This window comes from Schistocerca cancellata, chromosome 3 (genome assembly GCF_023864275.1).
Source record: "Schistocerca cancellata isolate TAMUIC-IGC-003103 chromosome 3, iqSchCanc2.1, whole genome shotgun sequence".
Lineage (NCBI taxonomy): Eukaryota > Metazoa > Arthropoda > Insecta > Orthoptera > Acrididae > Schistocerca > Schistocerca cancellata.
Window position 1 is genome coordinate 91936636 of NC_064628.1, and position 17232 is coordinate 91953867.

The window sequence follows — 17232 nt, forward strand, 5'->3', positions numbered from 1 at the left end:
TTTTTGATTTTCAAACAGCTGAGCAAAACTGAACGTACTCAGACACAATATTTTTAGCGCAACGCAATCTTTCAAAAATCCCTACAAAAGAATGGCCTTGACTAACAATAACCTATACCTTTCATGAATCACTTACCTCACAAAAATCTTCGTTACTCGAACTACTGCAATACAGCGAGCGCCAATACTGCCAGCTAAATAAAACATTCTAACTACTGAAGGCACTAACTACCGATAGGCATAGTTAGCAAATGAAAAATTTGGATAGAGAACAAACCATGCATTTACCCTAACAATGTTCAAAAGTATATATATATATATATATATATATATATATATATATATATATATATATATATATATATATATATATCAGTTCATGATATCCAGTATTACAAATTTACTCTTTCTGGCGGACACACGTCCAGATCGTCCGCTCTTAAAATTCTGCCATCTCTCCCCCCACATCCACCACTGCTGGCGGCTCGCCTCCAACTGCGCAACGCTACGCGCTGTTCACGTCCAGCTGCCCAACACTACAATGGTAGACAACAATGCAATCTAGCCACAGACTGCACACAGCACAGTCAGTGATTTTCATACAGAGCGCTACGTGGCGTTACCAACATAAAAACCTAAACAGCCTTCTTACAATACGAGTCACTGCGAACAAAGTACGTATCACACTGTATACTCTCATCTTCAGGGACGCCGAGTGTGGAAGACTGATTACACGGCTGTGATCTCATGTTGCTGTGTTCAACAAACAACTGCGACTTTTTCAATTTCTGGGTATGAAGGATCAGTTGTAAGACTTAATTCGAACTTTATGGCACCATCATGCAGACAGTGAATGCCGCCCTCTTCGCGGTCAGAACAATACTCTCATTCACCGACAGTGAAATCTGAAAACTTGCTTGCTTTATTTATTTTCATAACCTTAAGATAAACTGTCTGCATTCGTAAAGCATGTTACTAGCACAGACGTTAGTCAGAAAAATTTTGCGATGTCAGTTCGAGCACAGCATTTAGATCATTATCCATACAAAAATAAGTTCTTACACTTGTTAATAAAAAAATAATTGTTTATATGATGTACTGTATAGCACACAACATAGCGCTAAGGTGATGACAGCTTTCCATGCATTAAACAAAAATTTGCACCATGAAATTGCTTACAACTTTGTAACGCTGTTCTAGAAGGAAGTGTATGTCTTTATCCACACCTACATTCTGTAAACCACTGTAAAGCGCATAGCAGCGGCGCTTTTCATTGTCACACATATTAAGCTTTCTTCTCGCTCAGTTCTCTTAAGGACTGCGAGAAGAATGAACCCTGAATGCCTCCGTAATTAGTTGAATCCTGTCTTTGTTGTCGCTAAGCACTTGTAATACATTCCTAGAGTCCTCATTTAATACCGGTTCTTTAAACTCTGTAAGCAAGCTTTTGTTATACGAGGGCTGTCCAGAAAGTAAGTTACGATCGGTCGCGAAATGGAAACGACTATGAAAATCCGATAAAGCTTTGCAAAGATGTGTTGGGCAGTGTCTCTAGTATGACTCTAGGTAGAATTATGTCGCTCTTTTCATTCCTGAGCCCTTAGTTGGCGCGTAAAGATGTTATAGAAAATAGTGTCTCCCGCCAAGTACGAGGGCCTGGTGAGAATTTTCCCCTGAAGCTATGCAACCAACATTACATAACTGTCGTGCGGTTTCTTCTTCAAGACAATTCTCAGCCTCATTCTGCAGGGGCAATGAATATGTTCCTGCATCGTTTCAATTGGAAATGTTTGGTTACCCACAATACAACCCGTAATTGTCTCCCACTGAGTTTCATCTCTGCTCAAACGAACCGCTGTCTATGAAGACAACGTTTTGGCACAGACAACGAGCTTTAGGCCAGCGTAGAGAATTGGCGGAAAGCACTGGCGGCTGCCTTCTATGATGAGGGTATTGGAAAGTTGGTAAAACGCTACGACGAATGTCTGAGTCAGAACGGCGACTACGTAGAGAAGTAGCTGAAAGGTATAGCTAACTGTTAAAAATGAAACATTTCTGATTTTCACTGTGATTTTCATTTCGCGATCAATCGTAACTTACTTTCTGGACAGCCATCGTATGATTGATGTCTTTAGATGTACTAGGAGGGCTATACTCTCCTGAGGATGTCATAACCTTTACAGAAAGCACACGATAAATCTCGATACGCCATTCCACTGTGAATGGCATTAACCAGTATGTGTAGGTGCCCTGTACGGGGGAGACAGGGACTGGGAAGGAAACAGGGTATTACACCCGCACCCCTAACCAAGTAGTTGTGCGTGTTGTCTTCCACTGATGCAGAAGCTGAGCCAGTGAGACGCACTTCACCTTTTGCGAGGCCTGCTGCGACCAGTGTCATGGAGAAGCAAATGCAAAGGGTGGGTATGGATCTGTTAATAATCGTCAGTTCACATACGCAGCTAAAAACAGTACCTTTCGGGAAATGACAGAAAGGGATGGAAAGTATCAACACGTGCTGCTACGTGGGTGTGTCCAGAGACCCCATCCAACATGTTGAAGAGGCTGTTCCAGCAGAAGTTGAGAAATCACGATGCAACAAGTGCCCGAGAGTGGTGCACGTTCGAACAAGGGATACCTCTCGACTAGGTTCAGAGGTCATACATTGTTTGTTCTAGGGACTGGCAGAAAGAGTGAAGAAATCAGCCTTACTCACGGAATGTTGACAAATTAGGTGACTATACACACAGTACAGATAACGGCTGTAGGAGACCCCGAAGTAATAGTGTAAGATTCGTATATTTGGCCCTGCAGATGAGGCTAATATAATCTTAGTGCTCAATCGCCTGAAATCCTAAAACTAATGGCAGTGAGATAGAAATGTATAGCGACACGGTAATGAAGGAATGGAGATGATGTATTTGTTGCTGTGGACAAGAAACTAAAATCCACCAAGACAGGAACTGACACTTTATCCCTGTTTGTTTATGCAAAACTCAGTAGGGTAGTGATAAGCTTATAATCTCATCTTTCTTTGGGCAACCAGACTCGTCTCCAAATCGCTTGTACATATGTTCCTCAACCATGCTAACGTCATGAGAGGAGTCTTTAGTCATTCAACAATAAACTGGGATAATAAAAGTTTTGTAACTGGTTGCATCTTAAGACGTTCTGCGAAACAATACTAAACTCCTTCTCTATAAACTACCTAGATGATGTCAGATAACCATTCAAGATGGAAATATACTGGATCTAATAATGAACATCGCGTTGAAATCTGTATCAATGAGCATCAGGAGTTTTTAGCAACTCTTATTGCCATAATACAGTCGGTGACAGAATTCACGACAGCCGTTGCCTCATTCATCATTACGCTGAACTACACACGTTTACTGTCTGTTAGCATAGCATAGCAAGTAAGGAGACGAAGTGCTAATAATATATTGTCTACAGGGGCGAAGTCGAGTAAATATCTCCGTACTGTGAGACATTTTAGATCTGCTGCTTTAATTTATCTCTTATGTTTATCTACTATCTAAATAAAATAATGACAAAATACTATTTAGTATGCACTTTATTAATGAAAACGAATTACAACTCCTCATGATAACGTTAAAAACAAGTCTTCGTTTTTTAACAAAACAAGGCCTCCCAAACCGACACGAATTATCACGATAATACACACTTTCGGCTTCTAAACGGTCTGTGTCTACGTTCAGTCGACACTCATACTGAAAAAGCGTTACAGGACTAACATTAAAGGGTATAAATGTAGCGTTAGGAGTAGACACATGACCAAATCATTCAGTGGCACAATTAAGCCAACGTAACTGACAGAAGCGGAAAAGTTAGCCGTTAACAAGTGTGCAGTTCAGCAAGTTTTTTATCTTGAGATGTACTGGGTACAGAATCAAGGTAGCGATAAATTTATGTGGGAAAAGTTGCCTTAGTATTTCTTCTCTGATTACCGATTCGCCTGCTAGTGGATCTTTCATGTACATCTACATCTACATCTACATGACTACTCTGCAATTCACATTTAAGTGCTTGGCAGAGCGTTCATCGAACCACAATCATACTATCTCTCTACCATTCCACTCCCGAACATCGCGCGGGAAAACGAACACCTAAACCTTTCTGTTCGAGCTCTGATTTCTCTTATTTTATTTTGATGATCATTCCTACCTATGTAGGTTGGGCTCAACAAAATATTTTAGCATTCGGAAGAGAAAGTTGGTGACTGAAATTTCGTAAATAGATTTCGCCGAGACGAAAAACATCTTTGCTTTAATGACTTCCATCCCAACTCGCGTATCATATCTGCCACACTCTCTCCCCTATTACGTGATAATACAAAACGAGCTGCCCTTTTTTGCACCCTTTCGATGTCCTCCGTCAATCCCACCTGGTAAGGATCCCACACCGCGCAGCAATATTCTAACAGAGGACGAACGAGTGTAGTGTAAGCTGTCTCTTTAGTGGACTTGTTGCATCTTCTAAGTGTCCTGCCAATGAAACGCAACCTTTGGCTCGCCTTCCCCACAATATTATCTGTGTGGTCTTTCTAACTGAAGTTGTTCGTAATTTTATCACCCAGGTACTTAGTTGAATTGACAGCCTTGAGAATTGTACTATTTATCGAGTAATCGAATTCCAACCGATTTCTTTTGGAACTCATGTGGATCACCTCACACTTTTCGTTATTTAGCGTCAACTGCCACCTGCCACACCATACAGCAATCTTTTCTAAATCGCTTTGCAACTGATACTGGTCTTCGGATGACCTTACTAGACGGTAAATTACAGCATAATCTGCGAACAACGTAGGAGAACTGCTCAGATTGTCACCCAGGTCATTTATACAGATCAGGAACAGCAGAGGTCCCAGGACGCTTCACTGGGGAACGCCTGATATCACTTCAGTTTTACTCGATGATTTGCCGTCTATCACTACGAACTGCGACCTTCCTGACAGGAAATCACGAATCCAGTCGCACAACTGAGACGATACCCCATAGGCCCGCAGCTTCATTAGAAGTCGCTTGTGAGGAACGGTGTTAAAAGTTTTCCGGAAATCTAGAAATACGGAATCAACTTGAGATCCCCTGTCGATAGCGGCCATTACTTCGTGCGAATAAAGAGCTAGCTGCGTTGCACAAAAACGATGTTTTCTGAAACCATGCTGATTACGTATCAATAGATCGTTCCCTTCTAGGTGATTCATAATGTTTGAATACAGTATGTGCTCCAAAACTCTACTGCAAACCGACGTCAATGATATGGGTCTGTAGTTCGATGGATTACTCCTACTATCCTTCTTAAACACTGGTGCGACCTGCGCAATTTTCCAATCTGTAGGTACAGATCTATCGGTGAGCGAGCGGTTGTACATGATTGCTAAGTAGGGAGCTATTGTATCAGCGTAATCTGAAAGGAACCTAATCGGTATACAATCTGAACTGAAGACTTGCCCGTATCAAGCGATTTTAGTTGCTTCGCAACCCCTAAGGTATCTACTTCTAAGAAACTCATGCTAGCAGCTGTTCGTGTTTCAAATTCTGGAATATTCCATTCGTCTTCCTGGTGAAGGAATTTCGGAAAACTGCGTTCAATAACTCCGCTTTAGCGGCACAGTCGTCGGTAACAGTACCATCGGCACTGCGCAGCGAAGGCATTGACTGCGTCTTGCCGCTTGTGTACTTTACATATGACCAGAAATTCTTCGGATTTTCTACCAAATTTCGAGACAATGTTTCGTTGTGGAACCTATTAAAGGCATCTCGCATTGAAGTCCGTGCCAAATTTCGCGCGTCTGTAAATTTTAGCCAATCTTCGGGATTTCGCGTTCTTCTGAACTTCGCATGCTTTTTCCGTTGCCTCTGCAACAGCGTTCGGACCTGTTTTGTGTACCACTGGGGATCAGTTCCATCTCTTACCAATTTGTGAGGTATGAATCTCTCAATTGCTGTTGCTACTACACTCCTGGAAATTGAAATAAGAACACCGTGAATTCATTGTCCCAGGAAGGGGAAACTTTATTTACACATCCCTGGGGTCAGATACATCACATGATCACACTGACAGAACCACAGGCACATAGACACAGGCAACAGAGCATGCACAATGTCGGCACTAGTACAGTGTATATCCACCTTTTGCAGCAATGCAGGCTGCTATTCTCCCATGGAGACGATCGTAGAGATGCTGGATGTAGTCCTGTGGAACGGCTTACCATGCCATTTCCACCTGGCGCCTCAGTTGGACCAGCGTTCGTGCTGGACGTGCAGACCGCGTGAGACGTCGCTTCATCCAGTCGCAAACATGCTCAATGGGGGACAGATCCGGAGATCTTGCTGGCCAGGGTAGTTGACTTACACCTTCTAGAGCACGTTGGGTGGCACGGGATACATGCGGACGTGCATTGTCCTGTTGGAACAGCAAGTTCCCTTGCCGGTCTAGGAATGGTAGAACGATGGGTTCGATGACGGTTTGGATGTACCGTGCACTATTCAGTGTCCCCTCGACGATCACCAGTGGTGTACGGCCAGTGTAGGAGATCGCTCCCCACACCATGATGCCGGGTGTTGGCCCTGTGTGCCTCGGTCGTATGCAGTCCTGATTGTGGCGCTCACCTGCACGGCGCCAAACACGCATACGACCATCATTGGCACCAAGGCAGAAGCGACTCTCATCGCTGAAGACGACACGTCTCCATTCGTCCCTCCATTCACGCCTGTCGCGACACCACTGGAGGCGGGCTGCACGATGTTGGGGCGTGAGCGGAAGACGGCATAACGGTGTGCGGGACCGTAGCCCAGCTTCATGGAGACGGTTGCGAATGGTCCTCGCCGATACCCCAGGAGCAACAGTGTCCCTAATTTGCTGGGAAGTGGCGGTGCGGTCCCCTACGGCACTGCGTAGGATCCTACGGCCTTGGCGTGCATCCGTGCGTCGCTGCGGTCCGGTCCCAGGTCGACGGGCACGTGCACCTTCCGCCGACCACTGGCGACAACATCGATGTACTGTGGAGACTTCACGCCCCACGTGTTGAGCAATTCGGCGGTACGTACACCCGGCCTCCCGCATGCCCACTATACGCCCGTAAACTGCACATACGGTTCACGTCCACGCTGTCGCGGCATGCTACCAGTGTTAAAGACTGCGATGGAGCTCCGTATGCCACGGCAAACTGGCTGACACTGACGGCGGCGGTGCACAAATGCTGCGCAGCTAGCGCCATTCGACGGCCAACACCGCGGTTCCTGGTGTGTCCGCTGTGCCGTGCGTGTGATCATTGCTTGTACAGCCCTCTCGCAGTGTCCGGAGCAAGTATGGTGGGTCTGACACACCGGTGTCAATGTGTTCTTTTTTCCATTTTCAGGAGTGTATATCTTTGAATTTGAGCCACATCTCGTCTACATTTGCATAGTCAGTTCGGAAGGAATAGAGATTGTCTCTTAGGAAGGCTTCTAGTGATACTTTATCCGCTTTTTTAAATAAAATTATTTTGCGTTTGTTTCTGGTGGATTTGGAAGAAACAGTATTGAGCCTAGCTACAACGACCTTGTGATCACTAATCCCTGTATCAGTCATGATGCTCTCTATCAGCTCTGGATTGTTTGTGGCTAAGAGGTCAAGTGTGTTTTCGCAACCATTTACAACTCGCGTGGGTTCTTGGACTAACTGCTCGAAATAATTTTCGGAGAAAGCATTTAGGACAATCTCGGAAGATGTTTTCTGCCTACCACCGGTTTTGAACAAGTATTTTTGCCAACATATCGAGGGAAGGTTGAAGTCCCCACCAACTATAAACGCATGAGTGGGGTATTTATTTGTTACGAGACTCAAATTTTCTCTGAACTGTTCAGCAACTATATCATCGGAGTCTGGGGGTCGGTAGAAGGAGCCAATTATTAACTTAGTTCGGCTGTTAAGTATAACCTCCACCCATACCAATTCGCACGGAGTATCTACTTCGACTTCACTACAAGATAAAACACTACTGACCGACACAAACACTCCACCACCAATTCTGCCTAATCTATCTTTCCTGAACGCCGTCTGAGACTTCGTAAAAATTTCTGCAGAACTTATTTCAGGCTTTAGCCAGCTTTCTTTACCTATAACGATTTCAGCTTCTGTGCTTTCTATTAGCGCTTGAAGCTCAGGGACTTTCCCAACACAACTACAACAATTTACAACTACAATTCCGACTGTCCATTATAATTATCCGGGCTGTTATGCCGTGGTCGGTTGATGAATTCTGTGGTGATTCCCAACGTTTCGTCTCCGACTGCGGGAGACATCTTCAAGGGGGTCCGTAGCTCGATAGAAGGTCCAACACACCCATGGCTAGCTACTGACAACTACTGCTCGCTACTGATCAGCCTCCGGGGATTCTTTCGCCGCCTGCCACGCCTTGGAACGACCTCCCAATCAACCACAGGCGAGAGCTCAGCCCACTGCGGGCAGCAACCGGGACAACCACAGCGGCAGACCGATCTGGGGACAGACGGGACGAGGTTGACATCCCCGTGATACCCAAGTCCGGCTCCCCACTAGAGTCCTGCATGACCGAGTAAGCGAGCACAAAATACGAGGTGGGGCGAGCACACCCTAACTGGATAGGCTACCCGCACTAGTTCTTATGACTGAGCATAGAAGCCGTGACCGAATACGTAGCACATAACTTCAAACACATTACACGTTTTATTATCCGTGTGACACTGCAGCCAGTACGGGCTTCTTATTTGTGGTGTGTCTCTCTCTGTAATCACGCAGCGCGAGGAAAGCCAGTGTAGTAAGACGTAAGATTGAAACCAATGTTTACACATTAAAGAAACGGGAAGGTCTAAGAAGCCAAGTATGGAGTACATTTCTGTTTGTTGTAGATGAAAACATTGCGTCTACTGGGTACGTATCTTGCATAAATTGCTCCACTTTATTGTTTTTCCAGTCGGGAAACAATCATTTAAAGAAACACAGTTGCAAGAAACATCATGAAGATCGTTTCTTTGGCCGTCCTTCCGTTATCTTAATATGCTTGAAATAAGTGAAAAGCAGGAAATTCTTAACAATGTGCGATAAATGTGTACTACGTACGCAGGTACAACATTCAATCATTAACATAATCGTTTTTGCATAGTTAGTGTAATGTGTATTATAGAGAAACGGGAATGTTGTGACTCGTATAATATTTCATTAACGTAAAACATCTCGTTTTTATGGGAACGGGGGTCGGGTTGTTTGGGGGGAGAGACCAAACAGCGAGGTCATCGGTCTCTTACAGGAATGTTTCGATGATTTCCATATCAGTTCTGTATTACTTGTCTCTTTTGTTTATTATCATAGATCCTTCAAGTACTGTGTCATCACCACCCAGAAAGAGAGCTCGTTTCAAGGAATGGAGGAACAACAGATCATCCGCAGCAGATGAAGTAGATCTGTACATTTTAATGCACCCTGGAGATGATGATGACGTCTTAAAGTGGTGGAGCAGACATGAAACAGATCTGCCAGGTTTGGCTGCAGTTGCAAGACGTATTTTATGTATCCCAGCAACAAGCGCACCTAGTGAAAGGTGCTTTAGTAAAGCCGGCATGTTACTAACAAATTGCCGCAGCCAATTAAATCCGGAACGCGTTAGTGATTTCCTGCTGATCAACAATTAATATAATTTTGTTTATGTTGCAAACAATTGAACGTATGACAAGTTACGTCTGTAAATGTTTAATGTTCTTTGTATGCTTTCTTTATGAAGATGGTTGTCTTCTAGATTACAGGGAAAGCACTTATTTAATGTTTCCTATAAATGAAAGGAAAAATATCTTTTTTGTTTGGAAATGAGTCTCGTCTTCTATCCGCGATTGTATTTTACTTTCCAGGTGCTTTATGAATTTAGCTGTGTCACGTACCCGTTCTTGGAAATGTTACTTTTGTATTAAAAGAGAGAGAGAGAGAGAGAAAGAGAGGCGCTGGATTTGTACAGTAAAGTACAGTGCAGCGAGCCGGGGCGAAGCGAGGTGAGACGTCAGCGGTGACCGGTCATGCTCGGTTATCCGCGTGTCCGGAATCCGAACATCAGACATGGGGCGAGTACGTGACCGAGCCGAGTCGTATGGGACCGGACACGAGCTGCTCGGTCCCCCCGTCAACAGGCGAGCCGTGACCGGTCAAACACTGAGCGTTGCAGCACTCTACTCCCCACAGTGGTGCCCATTGGCAACAGCCTCAAGCTGCGCGACCGAAGTCAGCGTCGCTTGCAGCTGTGAGCGAAGGGATGCCAACTCAGCCCTCATCCGAACACATCCCTGTCTATTCTAATCGATGTTGAACAACAGTTACAGAAACACGAGTCCGTGCCTAAATAACACAAGGGAAACACGCAAATAATGTATTAACTAACCTGTATAAATACCTAACGACTGCGCTACAATCTGTCTGAATCTACGATTACAGTAACTAAATCTCGAAATTACACCTCCTATACGAAATCACACGCAATTTAGTTAAGAAGTAAACACTAAAGCGCGATGCTACAACTCTCAAATACTATAATACGCCCGAAATTTATGAATTAAACAATGGAAGTACCCAAAAACACGCAAAGAAAGTAAGAATTAAACTATGTAACAAATAAGTAAGCTAGGGGTATACGACTTGCTGCTGCAGCTGCTTATCCAACGGCGGCAGGAAGCACACTGAGACAAAAATCTTGCCTCGAGCGATATTAGAACCGAAAACTAAAGCAGACTTCCGCTTGAAGGGCAAACACTTTAGCACTTTTTTTTATTTTGTTGATCTCATTCTGTTCGATATCGTTCGTTGTATTTCTTCGGGGCGGACGCCCCATGACGCTAGTTCAAATTGATCGTTGATCCATTAGCTCAGTTTTATTTCTTTTTTTTATTATTATTACTACAGAGGGCAGCTAACTCTCTGAACGAACACGCTGAGCTACCGTGCCGGGGTGCTAAGCTCGCATTCAGTTGCATGAGATATCTCTCCCTTATTGTCCAAATGAAGGAAAAGACGGAGAATTTGCAACAAACTGCAAAATAAGCTTCACTTTCTGTTGCAAGTAGCTTCCTGGACTGAAAGACAAATTTGTTACCTCTGTGTCATCCCTTAAGTGAGAATAATTCAGAATGTTTAATCTAAATTACAGGAAAATATCGAGTGAGTTTACCAAGATAATTCTGAACCACTCCAGAAAGTAAATCGACGGTCACTTAGTTGGCGAACATATTCTACAATGTTGCCAATTCTGCATTAGACTAGCGACAGGCAAAGTACGTTTGCTCAGGCGATGTGTTTCTTGAGCTGGCGAGTACTGGGGAAGATCGCCCTCTGAAGAAGCATCGTTACTGGGTGGCACTACAATGACTGAGAGCAGAAGTATCTAGTATAGGAGTTTCCGTAGCTATGATTTAGGTCTCAAGCGTAGTTACGGATAACAAACAGATGCACTGAATGCACCTTGAACATCACAAATAAGGAGCAAAGAAAATTATTTGTGCAGTTCTTCTCTTTGGTAGCTATAATAAGTATTTTTGTTTTTCTACCTTAAGCGAAGTGCAAAATAAAAAACTCATTCACCGGAAGTGATTAAAAAATTTAGCACCACCAGACGCTATTTTAAATCGTGGTAGTTCCTATGGGACCAAATAGCTGATGTCATTAGTCCCTAGACTTAAACACTACTTAATGTAACTTCAACTAACTTACTCCAAGAGCAACACACACGCCCATGCCTGAGGGAGGACTCGAACCTCCGACGGGGGGAGGGGGGGGGGAGCCGCGCGGTCCGTGACATGGCGCCTTTGCTACCCCGCACCAGACGCTGTTAAGGTTCTTAGTAAATAACATTAATTTTTATGTTATGTGTTTGAGGACAGTTTTCCGTAAAAATGTTTGCATTGGTATACATAATAACACAGATTAAAAGACAACATAACACTGTTTTTCGATGTTCGTGTTCTGTAATCAAATCTCATAAGCTGTGAATAACATAGTTTCAAATCACAAAAGCAAACCGTGGAAGAAGATCTTTCACAGTTACAGAAAAGAGGACTCAAAGCTACGAAGATAATTAAATAAGTGAATCACTGCAGTGAAAGTTCGATTCCAGATTCTAATTACATAAAAGGAGAAGCATTTGTGATGAGAATGTGAAACAAGCAACAAAACATGTCAGCAGTAATGTGTCGAGTATTTCATTCTTAAGCAAAACTGTTATTTATTCTATAGAAACCAAACGGACGAAAAGTATCGCCTGCTCGGAACGATTACAATATAGCTGCTAGTGATGTTTAGTCCATAAAAGCCAAAAGCGACTGATGAATGAGCTTTTTCAGAGACCCTAAGACAGAGAGAAACTAAACTAAGTTGAGGTTACGACAGGTGAGCGTCAGACGGTCTTTCTATACAGTTGTAAGTAGGCTGTTTAGATTTTTATATTGGTAATGCCACGTAGCGCTCTGTATGAAAATCACTGGCTGTGCTGTGTGCAGTATGTGGCTAGTTTGCATTGTTGTCTGCCATTGTAGTGTTGGGCAGCGGCAGCTGGATGTGAACAGCGCGTAGCGTTGCGCAGTTGGAGGTGAGCCGCCAGCAGTGGTGGATGTGGGGAGAGAGATGGCGGAGTTTTGAAAAATGTCATGAACTGCTGTATATATTATGAATATTGAGGTAAATACATTGTTTGTTCTTTATTAGAATCTTTCATTTGCTAAGACTATCAGTAGTTAGTGCCTTCAGTAGTTTGAATCTTTTATTTAGCTGGCAGTAGTGGCGTTCGCTGTATTGCAGTAGTTCGAGTAACGAAGATTTTTGTGAGGTAAGTGATTTGTGAAAGGTATAGTTTAATGTTTGTCAGAGCCATTCTTTTGTAGGGATTTTTGATAGTTAGATTGCGTTGCTCTAAAAATATTGTGTGTCACTTTAGTGAATGTTTGAGTACGTTCAGTTTTGCTCAGCTGTTTGAAAAGCAAATAGTGTAAGAGATTTATAAGCACAGTCTTGTATAAATTGTTCAAAGTGGACGTTTCATATGTCGATCCTTAGCCTAGGATACCTCACTGGAATCTTCTGATTTTTTCTTGTAGTTTGTGTAATTAGTGTAGCTTTTGTTTATTGCTAGCGCGTAATTATAGAGAGAATTTCCTTTGTAGTTGTAGTTTTTCATTGTTGTACTGTAAAACAGTTGTGGCATGCATGTAGACTTGCACCAAGTATTTCGCAGCTGCGCGTGCAATTAACTACATATTATTTTCAGTGCTATGTTAATGTGTTCTCTTATTTTTGCTACTCAAATTGTGCTTTTCTGTGTTATCGTGTGAAATATTGTGACAATAATGGCGTGTGAAAAACGTAACACTCGGCTCCAAAGTAAACTGAGAAATAATAGTGACGACGAGCGTAGCTTATCAGCACCACTGGGTAGTGAATTAACAGACATTCGAAGTAGTAATTTGGTAACTGTGCATAGGGAAATGGAGCGGGCGGCAAATAATGTTGTAGACAGTGAAACAGGTAGTGAACAGGGAAGCATTATCGATCGATCGGTCGGCAACAGCTCGCCTCAGGAATCCGAAATGACAGAACACAATACTGCAAATACTGTAGACTTCGGTTTTGGGTCCTCACCGTTTTCTCAAATGAGTCAAGACACATTTTCTGCTTGTCAAAATGTGAATGTTGCCGGTGAAAATGCACTGCCAAAAAGCATAGAGAAACAGATTCCAGACACTAATACATTATTATTGCAATTAATGCAACAAATGGAACAAAATCAGAGACAAATGGGACAGAATCTTCTAAAGTTAGACACAATGGAACAAAATCAGAAACAAACACAGCAACAGTTAGACACAATGGAACGACATCAGAGACAAACACAGCAAAAGCTTCAAAAGTTAGACACAATGGAACAATACCAGAGACAAACACAGCAACAGTTAGACACAGTGGAACAAAATCTTAAAAAGTTAGACACAGTGGAACAAAATCTTAAAAAGTTAGACACAATGGAACAAAATCTTCAAAAGTTAGACACCACACTTGAACAAACACGTGAAGATTTAACTACTGAGTTACATAACATCGAATCGAAATGTCAAAAGGTCTGTAATGACGTAAAAACACAAATTTGTGAGCATTTCCAACCTATTTTTTCGCGTTATGAAAATGCATTATAGAATCACGAAGCAGCCATAAAAGAACTGCAAACTATTGTTCATGAGAATCATGAGACCTTGCAAGCTAAAATTGACTCAGTTGCATCTACCGATTCGGTTATGCAACTTGCAAAAACTCAGGAAAATTTAAAGGACACAGTAGATACCCTGAAAATTGGTTCAGAAAGACACATGGAGGAAATAAGTACATTATCAGAGAAAGTAGTTGAACTTTCGGATCAGCTAAATAATTTATCTACGAAGGTAGACGATAATCTGAATGACGCAAAACCGGTAGTCTTTAATGACACAGAAGAGAGCGAACAAATTAGGAAACTGAAACAAAATCTGAATCAAATTGATACGCAACATCAAAGAGAAATCCGGGAAGTACAAGATCAGCTGACACAGGTAATGCAAGAATTACGTATTTCAGAGGACACTCGCGCTCCAATACGGGAAGAGGGACATAGAAATACGCAACAGCCACAAATTAATAACACAGGGCACTTCGGAAATTATGAAAGAAATTGGCAAGGTACACCGAATTTTGAGATCGAACAGCCGAAACGACGTAACAATGACCGACATGCGACTCGTCGACATGATGATTTTGATTATAAGCTGTTCATTACTACACGTAAATTCAAAACGTTTAAGAATTCTGCCAACGACATTCATCCACAAGCGTGGCTCCATCAATTCTCTCATTGTTTCCCTCCCAACTGGTCATTGGAGCACAGGTTAGAATTTATGTGTGGCTACTTAGAGAATGAACCAGCTGTAAGAATGCGATCGGTCATTCACGATTGCCACAGTGAAGGAGAATTTTACCATGCCTTCCTCTCAGCATATTGGTCTCAAGCCACACAAGACCGAGTAAAACACGGCATCATAATGATGAAACATTTCAAACAATCTGAATTTTCCAGTCTTGTCAAATATTTTGAAGACATGTTGCATAAGAATCAGTATCTTTCAAACCCATACAGCCCCTCAGAACTCATCCGCATTTGCTTAATCAAACTACCTGAACATTCACGGCATATTATTTTGGCAGGACGTTGCAAAGACGACATTGAAGCTCTTCAGGGACTCTTACAAGAATTAGAAATTGACACAGACAGTCGCGGGATGCGAAAACAGGAAAACAACCACTACAGATCACATCTGTCACAATTCCGCGATGACAGAAATAATACACGACAAGGCTCTTCTTATAACGTAAATCGTGACCAAAACAGACACCACCCATATGACAACCGTTGGCAGAGTAGTAATAATTACAGGGAAAGATCACCTCTCCGCGGTAATGACTATCACAGAGACTATCAGAGAAACAGACAATATGGGAACCAAAACAATTATTATCAAGGGAGACAGAATAACTTTAGACACAACGGTCCAGCGCGCAGTTACGACTCGGAGAAATTCTCCATCATGTGACCGACAAGAAAGAAACTATGGAATCTACCGACATGACGACAGACGATATGATCGTAACGACAGACCTGAATTGTATCAGAACTGGCGGGGTTTAAACAGGGCTGAGCCCTCTGGGCAACGTGAATTTGTAGAAGTTAGGTCTCCAAATCCCAATAACGACGCGCGCCAACAAAGAGACAATAGGCAATGACTCACATCGCTGGCAGCCACAAAACGTACTTATGAAACTGAAGACACAGCTGCCGTAGCTAGTAATTACGTAAAAATGGAAGACATTAGGGACATCTTACTCCAGGAACACGACGTAAAACATAACAACATTGCATATCCTGTGATTCAAATTACAGTAAATGACGTAAAATTTACGGCAGTACTTGACTCTGGCAGTCCCATTTCAGTAATTAGTGAAACAGCTTTTAGCAGGTGCAACAAATTGAACGATTGCCCCACACTTCCGTTACGTAAGATTAAATTACAAGGTGCAATCTTTGGAAAAAGTGTAGATGTACGCCAACAAACCAACTTAGAATTCTTTTGCCAAAGCCACAGCTTCTCTATGAACTTTCTTATTGTTCCATTATTGTCGACGGAAATGATACTGGGAGTAGACTTTTTGAATGAATACAAAGCAATCTTAAGCTTTCACGATGCTGAAATAAGTTTAGAGAAAGAAGGTAAGTCAATAGCTTTGAAATTTGAAGACTGGCTCTCAAACCATGAAATTAATCGGCTTTACCTTCTGTTAGACAAAAGTTCGGAATTTTCTACGGAACTAGACACTAACAATCACTCTGCAAGTACTGACAGGGATGATATCGACGGCATGTTTGAAATTAATGAGTTAATTCAGAATAAAATTCAAACAATTGAGAATTGTAATGACACTGATAGGCAGGACCTTTTTGAGATTTTACAAGCACATTCCACAGTTTTTACTCACAAAACAGGAACAATCAAGGGATTTCAATACCAATTTCGTGTTCGTGAGCATACTAAATTTTGTGTTAGACCATACGTAATTCCAGCACATTATAGGGACCGTGTTAGAACAGAAATACAATCTATGCTTGACGAGGACATTATTGAGCCTGCAGTAAGCTCATACAACAATCCGTTACATGTTGTTGAGAAGAAAAATGGATCGATCAGGCTTGTCTTAGATTCGAGACAAATCAATACTATCATTATTCCTGAAACAGACAGGCCGCAGACGATGGAAGAACTTCTTCAAAATTTTAATGGTGTAAAAGTATTGTCTTCCATTGATCTCAGACCCAGCTTTTATCAGATCGAACTTCATCCAGAATGTAGAAAATACACAGCTTTTCTTTGTTTCGGCGTTTGCTATCAGATTCGGAAACTTCCTTTTGGTTTGAACATTTCTTCGGCAGCATTCATTTGCGGGCTAAATTCTATATTACCTGAGTTCTTAAAACGTCATATCACCTTATATGTGGACGATATTCTGATAGCAGAAGCCTCATGGGAACAACACAATCGCATCCTCAACAGCGTGTTACGTATTTTTGCAGAATCTGGAATTACAGTTAACTTGGAAAAGTCTGAATTCGGTAGGTCAAAGGTGAAGTTTTTGGGACATATTATTTCT